The following is a 14,296-nucleotide window of genomic DNA, read 5'->3' on the forward strand; positions in this document are numbered from 1 at the left end:
TTAGTCCCCTGAGCCTAGGGAGCACCACATGAGGCCCAACATTCCTGTGCTAGCACAAACATGAAAATTAAATTTTGATTAGCTATAGGAACAAAATAACAGTCCTTTAAATCTAATCTAAAATCAGACGGTAATCGAAGAGGATAAGTGCCAACAACTTCTGTAGCAATTTTTACTCCATTACCTACTCGAAGGATCATGTCATCTTTCCTCAACCTCTTACTTTTTATTACGCCCTGATTGAGGTATATATATGAGCACTCGAATCAGAGTCTAATATCCAACTAGAAGTAGAAAAAATCATAAGGTTAGATTCAATTATGAGCATACCTTCCGAAGGTTTATTACTCTTTTTGATCTTTAGGCTCTTCAGGTAGAGTGGACAGTTCCTCCTCCAATGGCTTTCAGCGTCACAGTGGAAATACTTTTCCTTTGCTTAGGCCTTCTTAGGAACGTCCTTCTTTGATTTACTCTCTTTCTTCTACTTCTTAGTGGATTTAGTCTTTTTCTTCTCAATAGACTTTCTCTTAGAAGAAGTCCGCTCCACAGTAAGAACAGTGCCCTTAAACTTTTCAAGTTTCTTCCATAGTGACCAACATATGACCAATTTGGGTATAGTGCAATCAAGTTTGTTCAAATAAAAATTTATAATAAATTGACTATATAACTCGTAAGGATTGAAGGATCAAATCGATCTATAATTTCTTTTGCATATCAAGCCCGAGCTTTTCAAGCTCCTCAATATCCTTGATTACTATCATACAGTGCTCATGAACTGACTGTCCTTTCTTGCATCTTTAAATTGAAGAGTCTCTTAGACACTTCGAAGCATGCAGTATGGCTCTGCTCACCATACAATTCTTACAGGTGAGTTATCATGGCCCTGATAGTGGGCATATGCTCATGCTGGCTTTGCAACTTGTTTGATATAGATGTGAGTACATAGCACTTGACCTGATGTCTTCATCCATCTATTTTTCAAAAGCAACTCTTTGCTCAGTAGTAGGATGGTTTGATAATACTATGAATTTTTGATCGAGTACATGTCCTAATTTTTTTGAGGTTAGGATAATCCTGAGGTTTCTGAGCCAATCTTTGTAATTTGTTTCGATCAAATGATTGGTTTCAAGGATGCGAGCTAGAGGGTTTGAGGCTGACATTGTTTAACTACGAGAGTAGAGATTTAAGTTAGACTTTTGTACTTTAATATTATATTTATTTTTAGAGACTTTAAGATGTAAACAATGACTTCCATTAATTTTTTAGATCCCTCCACTCTCCGAGTGAAAAATAAAAATTCTAACGTGATAAAAAGATTCCTAGTGGGTGCTATAGTTCCACCAAAGTCATGCACCTCACCTAACAGTTATTGGTAATATGCACACCAATGTGTAGATAACTATTTGCCCAGACTCTTCTCTAAGCATGTTGCAGTAACTTGATCTCTAAGTCATGTGGGCTCACCTAACAGTTATTGACCACACTCCTTAGTTAAGCCTGACCCACCGTTTACAAGCAGGTGCAAGGCCATCATTGGGTCTCTCACCTAATAGTTATCAGGTCCAACCCTATCCTTACCCTGGAGCAACTCTTTGCTAATAGAGTGGTTGTATATTCTTGATAAAACTGAACCATTATAACCAGTCGAGAACAATCAACACCAGTAGCATGTTCGGACATCTATAATGGTGGATGACCTATGGATTTAATATTTATAGAGAGGTTTAGATTTAGATTTTATCTAATCAGTCATCATATGACTGATCTAATTGATATGGACTAAACCAAAAATACCAAGCAACCCAATTGAAGACTCAATCTTCCAAATTGGCTAGGTAAGTGGAGATCGGTGGGGGTCCCCCCATTGCTTTTCTTAAACACCAATAAATTGATCAGATCAGCTAACAAAATTAATTAATTAACCACATCTCAATTATTTATCTGAGACACTAATAGGTCTATTGGTCCGAATAGATTAATTCAAGCGAATCAGGCTCAAACCATCGAGCCAAATTAGGTTCTTAGGTTAATCAATTCTACATATGAGATTCAATCGATTCGATCAACAATAATTGCTTGATCATATAATTTAATTGATCTAATCCTAATCAATATTTGACTCAATTTGATCAATTACTTAATCGAATTAGACCCATAACGTTCAAATAAAAAATCTTAGGTGCAATCTAATTACACAACCTAATTTTTTGATTTTTTTTATAACCAAAATCCTCATGCACAAACATAAATTTTAGACTCTAAAATTAAATTTTATATTTAAATTCTTTGTATGAAAGATAAGTTTTAAATCATGAAATAATTTTTATATTTAACACATAAATATATATCTCATATATATATGTAAAATTCAGATCTAAATAATTTTAAATCAACACATGATATCAGATATCTCATATATAAATCATGAATCAGATTGAAAATAATTTTGTAACCTAACGATGCAATCATATATCTCATACATGAATCATGAATTAGATCATATAAAATTATAAGTTTATGCATGCATCTACATATCACATAAATATGAACTAGAAACTGTTCTAGATCAAAATTTAGATCTATGCATGCTTAGATATATCATCCATATATTTTAAAATCAAATTTTAGATTCAAAATATTCATCTATATATCTCATGTATAAAAAAAAATCAGATTTTGAAATACTTTTCAAAATATGTATGTCAATTTCATACATATGAAATCCGTGGCTCTGATACCATTGTTGAAATTTCTATGTCAGAGTTTGTATGTATGTTTCAAAAATTTTATTTTTTAAATATCATAAAAAAATAAAAAATTAATTTTTTTTTTAATCTATATCATGCATGCATAAAATATAAACCACAAGGATCTACTTCATATGCTGAAATTGAACATATGCTGAAATTTAATATATGAATGATCACATACCTATTTCGTAATTTCTTTCGTCAAATCTGGATCTGAAAGAGAAGAGATTTCTCTTAGTTGTGCAAGTATCTAGCCTCTATGGGTATCCACTCAGGATCATCCTGAAATAATCTTCTTAAAATTAATTTTTTTTCTTCAAAAAAAATCAGCCTGCGAATCTGAACGAAGCCTGGATCGCGATCAACTCTTTGATCTTTTTCTTGATCTTCTTCTTCTCTTCTTCTTTTGCTTTTCTTTCCTTGATTATGCTGCTATCATAGACCAGAAACCAGCACACAAGGAGATGCCCAAAGCCTTGGGATGTGGAGGAAGAAGGGATGCCCAAAGAGGTGGGGCATTTGGACGTCCAAGGGAGAAGAGAGGGAGAGGGAAAGAGAGGGCATGGGGCTCTCCTTGGTGAGTGTGGGGCTGCTAGTTTGAGTGCTTAGGGACCTTAGGGAAGGTTTCTTTAAATAGGCATAAGGTTTGAATCATATTCAAAACCAAATAAGCACTTAATATAAGTCCTACCTGTATTAGGTTTCCTAATAACTTAAGTTATTCAACTTCCTTTAGAAAACCTATTAGGCGCCAACAATTGGAGCCCTTGCACCCACAAAATCACACATCCTTTTGCACCCAAGGGATGCCCCATCAAGGATCCACAAGCCCTCTAAAGGTGGGACACACCCAAGTTGATCAAATCAAGTGGTGCCCCATCAAAACTATCAAGAAAATAAATTAAGGACTTGCACCCTTAATTCATTTGATTCAAAATCTTAGGCACCCAACAATTGAAGCTTAATGAATCTAATTCATTTAGATTATTAGCAGGTAAATTAGTTTGAATTAATCTTATTAAATAAAAAATTTAAATATAAAAAAAAATTGGGTCCAACGATATGCTAGCAAGGTTACCTTGAACCCAATAGGATTTCTCTAAACTCAATTGACACTTCATAGGCTCAATTATTTATTTTAGATCTAATCTCTTTGTTGTGTGACCCCATAGGTTCAATTCTATCTGGTAGTGAGATATACAATAATCTCTATCATAGTATGATTGAAACTCTTTTCAATGGGTCGGAATAATTTCATTCTAACTCATCAAGAATTGTCGATCGAGAACAATCCTAGTGAGCTCTCACAATCCATCAGTGACACTTAGCAGTATGTAGTGACAATCCAGTAGAATCAAAAAAAATCTCAAGATGTAGTTAATGTGTGATTCAGTCCCTCTATCATGAGTTTTGACTAGATGGCAGGTCATGGATAAATCGTCAAACCTCAACATCAGTTATATGATAGATTCAATCAGCTCAAGTCTAATTGTGATTCTTATAGAAACTCTTTTTCATCAATCACACTGCTATGGCTACAGACTCTTGAATTTAGCTTCTCAAATCTCATAGGACTACTCTCTATCAAGATCGATAGATCCCATCTTGATGCATATCATACTCTTATAGTAGATCAACTATCGTCAACATCTACTATAAGGGCTCATTAAGATCAAGTTTATATGCCAGTCAAACTCCAGCAGCCTCACTACGAGTAGTCATATCATCTTAGATCAAAGGATCATTCACACAACTACAGCATCGAAACAATCACTGACGATCAAATAAAAATCCAAGTGATCTCTCGTATGGTCATGCTCAGTACTAGTTGTTCTCTAACAATTATCTGCACTCATCACTCAGTGTCTCTATACTGTAGTATTAGAAAATATGTCCTAAAGCCTATCATCTAAGTGGTAGATGATTGAAATTAGTATATGAATTATCTAATAATAATAGTTATTTGGCAGGTTCATCATAAAAGTTCTATCTTCCTTAAATGAACTTCTAAATTATGATGAAGTCCTTAGAACCACAATCAATCGATAAAGGAGGATTTATCGGATGGTTCTTAAATTGTTCACGATCAAATGATAAGTTATTAACAAGGATGATAACTTATCAAGTATAGATTGTTGTATGCCATATGCATTGGTTGTCCTCGTAACCAAGTGGTGTGGAGACACTGGTATGGCATCCAAATGAGATGTAGGAGTACATCTGCATTGAACGTGATCAATGTAATACTCTACTATCAAGAGTAGTTAACTAAGACCAATGGATATAAGTGTCCCTCCGACCTGAGATCACCACGGTGACTTGCAAGCAACTCACTGTGCTTTGGTGCCGGACTGCTTGTATTTTTAATATAGGTTCGAAAGATTTTTGGGTACAATCAAGTACTTGTGAAGTCGGTGTGTGAGTCAAGATGGGATTGACCACTCCTGATTAACTTCAAAAAGAAAAAATCTCATTGTGTTTCAATTTACCAAAACCTAGGCCTGGGTAATCCTCGTAAGGAGTCATGAGATTTGCAAAAATTTTGAGATACAATAGAGATGACTTACATGAGTGTTGACAGCATACTCAAAGTTGTCTTGAGTATTATTGGTCAAAAAAATGAATTATACAGTAACCATGGATCAGGGTTCTTAGAATGTTGCTTTGCATACATTTGACCTATCTGGACGTCGGGAACCATTGCTTGATGGTTACTTTGACTGGTACAGAAATTGGTTCCTGTGCTACCATCTTAGGTTCGAACCTATAGGGTCACACACATAAGAGGTTGTAACCTAATTAGATGATTAATTGATGATTGAGAATCATTCTAAGGTTAAACAATCAATGTGATTGATGTTTGACCTAATGCAAGTGTTGCAGGAAGATCATTAGTAATTGGATTGCTAATTAGCTCAATCTGATTGAGCAATTAGGCTGAGATCAAGTCTAATTGAATATGATTCAATTAGAATTAGTTTGAATTTAATTGGATTAAGTCTAATTGGTTTATTGGATAAGTCAGTTGCAAGGGAGAACAAGTCTCTGTTTGACTAGGACTTGTATGCACCTAATTTCTAATTAAGTTAGGATTTAAATTAAATATGATTTAATCTGATTTAATTGGACTCCTAGTTGGACTAGGATCATCATTAATTAGGTTATAATTAATTTAAATTGGGTTCAAAATATTTGACCTAATCTAAATAAGAATCCTAGTTAGACTAGGATTCCATCTTCTCTTGCACCACCTAAGAAAATTAAAGCCCACGCCCCAAGGGCTCCTTGTTAGACTAGGTCTTATGACCTAGTCTGCCATATAAAAGGAGGCCGCCCCATATGCCATACCAGAGGAGTCAAAAATTCATGGAAAATTGAGAGAATTACCAGAGGAGAACGAGGAAGATCTGAGAGGTTTTAGGCACCAAAATCCATGGAGGAGAGTCCTCTAACAAGAGATCAAAAGTTGATGTCTTGTAGAGAAGAAAGGTAAGAGAGAAGATTGTCTTCTCTTATTGGTTTTCTTTCATATTTTTTTTCTCTCTTTGTTTTTGTATTTTTATATGATAAAAATATGATAGAGAAAGAAGGATTACATGGATGGTTTGAGGTGCCAAAATCTTTGGAGAAAATTCTTCAATCAAGAGATCAAAGGTTGATGTCTTGTAAAGAGAAACGTAAGAGAGAAGATTATCTTCTCTTATTATTTTTTTCTTTCATATTAGTATCTCTTTATTTTATATTTTTTATACGATAAAAATTCTAAAAGAGAAAGAGGGATGGCATGGTGAATTCATGCTCCAAAGAGTTGGAGCATGGTGATCTTATTTTGGACATGATATGATCATGTTCTGATGGAAGAAGAAGAAGAAAAGAAGGTCTTTTCTTAAGGTTTCTTTTAGAACCCTTCTTCTCCATAAATCATGAGATTTTTTTATGAGAAAAATCAGATATCATAAGATCTAAAAACTAAAAAAATATCAAGAGAAGAAGGTCTTCTCAAGTCCTAGCATAGAGATATTTTCAGGATATCAATTGTTAATGTACTGAAGGAGAAGATCTATCTTCTCTTAGGATCCTTTTCTATTAAATATTAATTTTGATTTTAGGGAGGTCAAAAGGTTTGACTTCTCTCTTATTCTTTCTCATATTCTTCATCTCTTGGAATGTCCAAGAGATCCGAAGAATATTTTTAGATTAACCATCCGGAGGGATCTGCAAGAAGCTAGCACTTCGAGAGGATCTTCGTTCGACGAACCTCCGATTTTGTTGCAGCCTCGTATGAATCACCTGTAGAGTCGGACGTATGTACGGCTCCAAAGGTAATAAAAAAAATCAATCATGGAGTTCTCAATCCGTATGAAGGTAAGAGATCTGATCTCTTCTTTTATCTAGATATGATCTAGGTTTTAGATCTGAAACTGCTTCAGATCTAGGGTATTGATTTGATCAATACCAAATCTTTTATTTTTTGATTTATAAATGCAATATGACATGTTATAGGTCCTAATTGTAGGGTTTAGTAATTTGATTACATGCATTTGTAGATTAAATTGTTTAATTTACATGTTCTGCTGCGTTATATTTCAAAAAAAATTTGAAATTATGCATGAAATCCCTGTACCTTTTCCAACAGTGGTATTAGAGCAAGGTTCTTTTATAACATATTCATAATTATATTAAAATAAATTTAAAAAATAAAATAATGATCGCATGGACTGTAGAGTCCTGCGTAAGGTTTACCCTTACAGTGAAAGGTTGTCCTGGTATGTTGCGATCTAAAAAATTTAAAAGAGTTTAAATAAATCTTATCATGAATATTTTAAATTAAATCTATTTCATTTCATGAATTTTTATGAATGTACATAGATTAAAATCAGCCTAGAACAGGATCTTACGAAGGTTCTATTTGCTGATCGGGTCGGCTCGATCAGCAAGCCAGCTCGACCAGCATGCCAGCTTGACTGAAAAGTTGGCTGAATTATATTTTGACTGATTTTAATTGTTAGTATTTGTTAGTAAAATAAGTCGATCCATTTTTGAAATGAGTCGACTATTTAGTGAAATAACACTAGATTGTATTAAACCTTTCAAAAATTAAAAATATTTTTCAAAATGCCGAACCCCAACCTCAGCCATGAACTTAATTAAAAGAATTAAGTGATTGTTTAGGATCTAGGTTTGTGATTTAAAGATCCTAAGATAATTTCATAAAACATGGGTTAAAGGGTAATGGGTTAGCTTTGATCAATCATTAACTGGGTTAGACCTAGGGTTAGATTAAATATGACTAAGTTAAGAAATTGATCAAACTAATTAAAAGTTAATTAGGATTAGATCATTTCTATAGATCACTTCAATAGTTGTAGTTGATCAAAGTCCATATATCTAACAAATGGACACAGATCGTGGCTCAGCGGCTGAGCCCGAGTCTTTAGACAGACCAAATCAAAACTGATAAACTAGTTGGTGTCTAAGGTAAACTTGACCGATGGTTTTTAATTGGGAGCATGCTTACCTGGCCATTTCTTATGGTGTCTAAGGCAAGCATTGGCAGACCCTCCCATCGATCATACTTACCTGGCCAATGTGGTTAATCAGGTCTTGATTAGGTTGCTCATTGATTCGTGCTAACCTATGTCACATAGAAAATCAGAGAGTCTGATTTCATTCAGTGAGACTAATCTAGGTGCCCATGGATCAAATTTGATCCTAGTCCTTGTTAATGACTTGAGAAGTCAGTGGGAGGACTTGACTTGATGAAGTCAGTGGGAGCGAATTGGTCCATGTCTTTTCTATCCTTAAATCACTGATAATTTTAAATTTCTAAAATTATTAGGTCCTTAAAATGATAAAGTTATGGAGATAACTGAGTCATAGCCTCCCATTAAGGTGTTTGATAATGAGTCCATTAACTCAATAATCATTGCAACCCAAAGGCCTGGTGCTTGTTGACTAATAGAATTATCACTCATCATATGATGACTTGGATGTGTCTCTCTAATGGTGGTTAGGTTAGCCAACCAAAGTTGGGCTTAATCATTTTTGGTTAGATGCACCAAGTATGGTCATGTTAATGGTTGGACCTAACCGGATCCTTACAGTGGAGGCCAAAGCCTACTGATTAGGTTTCTGGGGAAAAATTAAATTACTAGAAGTTGTTTGGAGAAATAATTGGTTAATGAACCTACCTGTAGATGCACATGGTTGGCCGACCAAAGTCGGGCTTGTGTGTAGTCTATGTGGATTCTAGTACCTACTAAAAATTAAAGTAATTTTTCGAATTGGAGGTAGAGGCTACCAATTTGATTAAAATAGTGAGAGAACCTTGAGACTAAAGTCCAAGCTCTAGGCTTAAAATAATTATATACATTAGGTCATTGTTCTCTTTCTCAAAATAAGGCTAAACCTTAGTTCTCCAATCGTTTAGACAGTGATAACTTATGGGATCCAACTTCGTTAATTAGTACCGAAAGTTGAATTTGGTTCAGCAGTACGAATGGGTTCGTATGGGGCTTCTTAGTCCAGTCAAAATAATTAATCCAAAATTGATCCAAATCAGGCATAAGCACAGGGTCACAGGAAGAAGAATTATCTTGCTTCCCTTGACCATAATAGGTTGAACAAGAGAAAGGAGTAAGGGTTGCTCATCAAGGATATTATATGATAACACCTTAAAGTTTTTCTATATAATTCACTATCTAGTATTAGATACCGATGATTTTATGCAATTTATTGCTAAGACTACAAGTAAGTGAATATTTGAAAATGGTGAGAAATTCTTGAATGTTAGGGAGGAAAGTCTTATTCCAATCCTAACTTTAGAATTGTAGAGCTTATTTTAAATATTATCATTTAAAGTAATTGTTACTATTGTCCATTGTTTATAATCTTTGTTGGCCTTTTGGCTAAAGATGATCATCATTCATAAAGGAAGATTATTGTGGTATTATTATGAATAATGTTACAATAATACATGGATAAAAAGAAAATGATATTTACACAACCTGTTAAGTGTAATATACACACCCAAGTTAGATAATGTCATGAATGTCTATCTTTGATATTTAGGCTTAGTCATCTTGACAAGAATAGGATAAACGAGTTAGCTTGAGAGAAAACCTCAATATCAATGATTGTGAATCATTGATAGCCTGTGAGTCTTATCTTCTTGGAAAGATGACAAAGTCACCTTTTAATGAAAAAGGTGAAGGAGCTGATAAAGTTCTAAGTCTCATACATAGTGATGTATGTAGACCTGTGAACTTAAGTGCAGAGAAGATATTAATATTTCATTATATACGACCTATCTGGCATGGGTGCGTCTGGCCAAATCATTTGAAATGTTCAAATGATTCAAACGATAAAAGGATAACATATCTAGGAGAGAATTGGATTCTCTCTCAGTGATTTTTTTTCAGAACACAGTGTATCTGAAAGGAGAAGTTGAACTTTGTTAGATATGATTCAATCCACGATAGGGTTCACTAATCTGTCTGTTTCAAGGATTGTGCTCTTGTGTGATTAATTGTTTTACTCTGAAAATATATGAGTAAGTCTGTTGTGCAGATTTCATATGAGATATGGATCGGGCATAGACCTAGACTCTCTCACCTTTGGGTTTGGAGTTGATCGGTCTATGTCAAAGGTTTGCATGCAGATAAATTTGATTCATGTCCAATAGTTGTTTAAGGGTTACTAATTCTATCATGCTGAAGAACATAAGATGCTCATCAGCAGTAGGGCATTCCTTTTGGAAAGGAGTCCTTAGAGAAGAAACTGATGCCTATCAAGTTGAACTTGAAAGTTTGACTGGTAGAAAATGAACCGACATAATCTAGTAAACCTACAGAATCGGATTTGATTAGATCAAACTCAGAGCCCATTAAAGTAAACGCAATGCAGTGGTCTAACTCTGAGAAGTGGCTTGGAGCCATTAAATCCAAATTGAAGTTCATGAAAATCAATAATATATGACACTAGATATTCACCTGAAAGAATAAAATCCATTGGGTGTGAATGGATTTTTCAAAAGGATTAGAGTAGCACAGACGGAAAGGTGGAGACCTATAAAGCTCGTTTCACTATTATCCCAGAGTTAGAACATATGTTTTGAATATATGTCTTTGTTACGAACAAAGAGGTACCCTGCATTTATAAATAGGTAAAATATTCTGTAGTGTTATTCCTTGTTTGTTTGTGGATGAAATTCTCTTAATCGAAATGACATTCCAGCATTGCAAGGAATAAAGGTTTGGGTATCATCTAATTTCTCCATGTTCAAGACCAGATATGGTATGCTCACTAATGGTAGTGAGCAGATACCAATCTGATCTAAGTAAGAACCACTGAAAGATTATATAGACAATCCTTAAGTATTTGGAAAATACTAAGATCCAGTGACTCAAATATGAAAATATTGACTTTAAACATGTGGATGTTTCGATTTTAGTCAGATCAAGATGACAACAAGAAAGTGTCGGATCATATCCTAATTGTAGGAGCAATCTGCTGGAAAGGTTTCAAGTAGGATACTTTAGTCTACTCAGTTAGTGATGTAGAGTACATCGTAGCATATGATGCTGCTATGTAAGCTGTGTAATTGCTGAGCTTCATTAACAGGTTTGGAGTGGCACCCTCCACCGATGGTCTAGTCCTATTGTAGCACTGAACCATAAATCTGGCTAAAGAATAAAGGACCAGCATACTCTGTATTACTATCACTTTTGATTTTAGATCAGGGTGACATCGATCTTTGAAAGATCGATGAAAAGAGAGAACTTGACCGACCCATTTGCTGAGGCCTCAAAACTAGGAAGTTCTACGAACTCAAGTGGAAGATAGGATATTTGATATCATTCTGATTGGCTTTAGTATAAGTGGGAGTTGTTGAAAAATATGTCCTAAAGTCTATCATCTAAGTGGTAGATGATTGAAATTAGTATATAAATTATCTAATAATAATAGTTATTTGACAGGTTCATCATAAAAGTTCTATCTTCCTTAAATGAACTCCTAAATTATGATGAAGTCCTTAGAACCACAATCAATCGATAAAGGAAGATTTATCGGATGGTTCTTAAATTATTCACGACCAAATGATAAGTTATTAACAAGGATGATAACTTATCAAGTGTAGGTCGCTGTATGCCATATGCGTTGGTTGTCCTCGTAACCAAGTGGTGTGGAGATACTGGTATGGCATCCAAGTGAGATGTAAGAGTACATCTGTATTGAACGTGATCAATGTAACATTCTACTGTCAAGAATAGTTAACTAAGACCAATAGGTATAAGTGTTCCTCCGATCTGAGATCATCACGATGACTTGCAAGCAACTCACTGTGCTTTGGTATCGGACTGCCTATATTTTTAATATAGGTTTGAAAGATTTTTGGTACAGTCAAGTACTTGTGAAGTCAGTGTGTGAGTCAAGATGGGATTGACCACTCCTGATTAACTTCAGGAAGAGAATGTCTCGCTGTGTTTCAATTTAGCAAAACCTAGGCCTGGGTAATCCTCGTGAGGAGTCACGGGATTTGCAAAAATTTTGAGACACAATAGAGATGATTTACATGAGTGTTGACAGCATACTCGAAGTCATCTTGAGCATTATTGATCAAAAAGATAAATTATACGGTAACTATGGGTCAGAGTTCTTAGAATGTTGCTTTGCATACATTCGACCTATCTGGACGTCGGGAACCATTGCTAGATGGTTACTTCGACTGGTACAAGAATTGGTTTCTGTGCTATCAGTTTAGGTTCGAACTTATTGGGTCACACACATAAGAGGTTGTAACCTAATCGATGGTTAATCGATGATTGAGAATCGTTCTAAGGTAAAACAATCAATGTGATTGATGTTTGACCTAATGCAAGTGTTATAGGAGGATCATTAGCAATTGAATTGCTAATTGGCTCAATCTGATTGAGCAATTAAACTGAAATCAAGTCTAATTGAATATGATTCAATTAGAATTAGTTTGGATTTAATTGGATTAAGTCTAATTGGTTTATTGGATAAGCCAGTTGCAAGGGAGAACAAGTCCCTGTTTGACTAGGACTTGTATGCACCTAATTCTTAATTAAGTTAGGATCTAAATTAAATATGATTTAAACTGATTTAATTGGACTCCTAGTTGAACTAGGATCACCATTAATTAGATTATAATTAATTTAAATTGGGTTCAAAGTATTTGACTTAATCTAAATAAGAATTCTAGTTAGACTAGGATTCCATCTTCTCTTGTGCCACCTAAGAAAATCAAAGCCCACGCCCACTAATTAATTTTAGATAATTTTTCTATGATCTAAGGGAAGTAATCTCACACCACTTATTCTAGAGATTTGAATCAGATTTGATCTGGTTCAATATGAAAATTAATTTGGTTCATTGTGGAAAGTGGTTTAGCTTATTTCTACTTTTAAAAGAGTCCCTCTTCACAAGGACTCTTCCCTCCCTCTCTTGCACCAACTTCTCCCATGTTTATCCTCCTTTTATGTTATCCTTTTTATGGTTATTTTCATGCTATCCATGAAATAAATGAGATAGGGGGCGTCCAAGAGTTGGACGCCCCAAGGACTCCTTGTTAGACTAGGTCTTATGACCTAGTCTGCCATAAAAAAGGAGGCTGCCCCATATGCCATGATATAGGAGTCAAAAATTTATGAAAATTTGAGAAAATTACCAGAGGAGAATGAGAAAGACCTGAAAGGTTTGAGGCACCAAAATCCATGGAGGAGAATCCTCTAACAAGAAATCAAAAGTTGATGTCTTGTAGAGAAGAAAGGTAAGAGAGAAGATTGTCTTCTCTTATTGGTTTTCTTTCATATTTTTTATCTCTTTATTTTTATGTTTTTATGTGATAAAAATATGAGAGAGAAAGAAAGATTACATGGGTGGTTTGAGGTGCCAAAATTCTTGGAGAAAATTCTTCAATCAAGAGATCAAAGGTTGATGTCTTGTAAAGAGAAAGGTAAGAGAGAAGATTGTCTTCTCTTATTATTTTTCCTTTCATATTAATATCTCTGTGTTTTATATTTTTTATATGATAAAAAATCTGAAAGAGAAAGAGGGATGGTGTGGTGAATTTATGCTCGAAAGAGTTGGAGCATGGTGATCTTATTTTGTACATGATATGATCATATTCTGGTGGAAGAAGAAGAAGAAAAGAAGGTCTTTTTTTAATATTTCTTTTAGAACCCTTCTTCTCCATAAATCATGAGATTTTTCTATGAAAAAAATCAGATATCATGAGATATAGAAACAATAAAAATATCAAGAGAAGAAGGTCTTCTCAAGTCCTAGCATAGAGATATTTTCAGGATATCAATTGTTGATGTACTGAAGGAGAAGATCTGTCTTCTCTTAGGATCCTTTTCTATTAAAAATTAATTTTGATTTTAGGGAGGTCAAAAAGTTTGACTTCTTCCTTATTCCTTCTCATATTCTTCATCTCTTGGAATATCCAAGAGATTCGAAGAATATTTTTTAGATTAACCATCCGGAAAGATCTGCAAGAAGCTAGCACTTCGAGCGGATCT

This window comes from Elaeis guineensis, chromosome 13 (assembly GCF_000442705.2).
Source record: "Elaeis guineensis isolate ETL-2024a chromosome 13, EG11, whole genome shotgun sequence".
NCBI lineage: Eukaryota > Viridiplantae > Streptophyta > Magnoliopsida > Arecales > Arecaceae > Elaeis > Elaeis guineensis.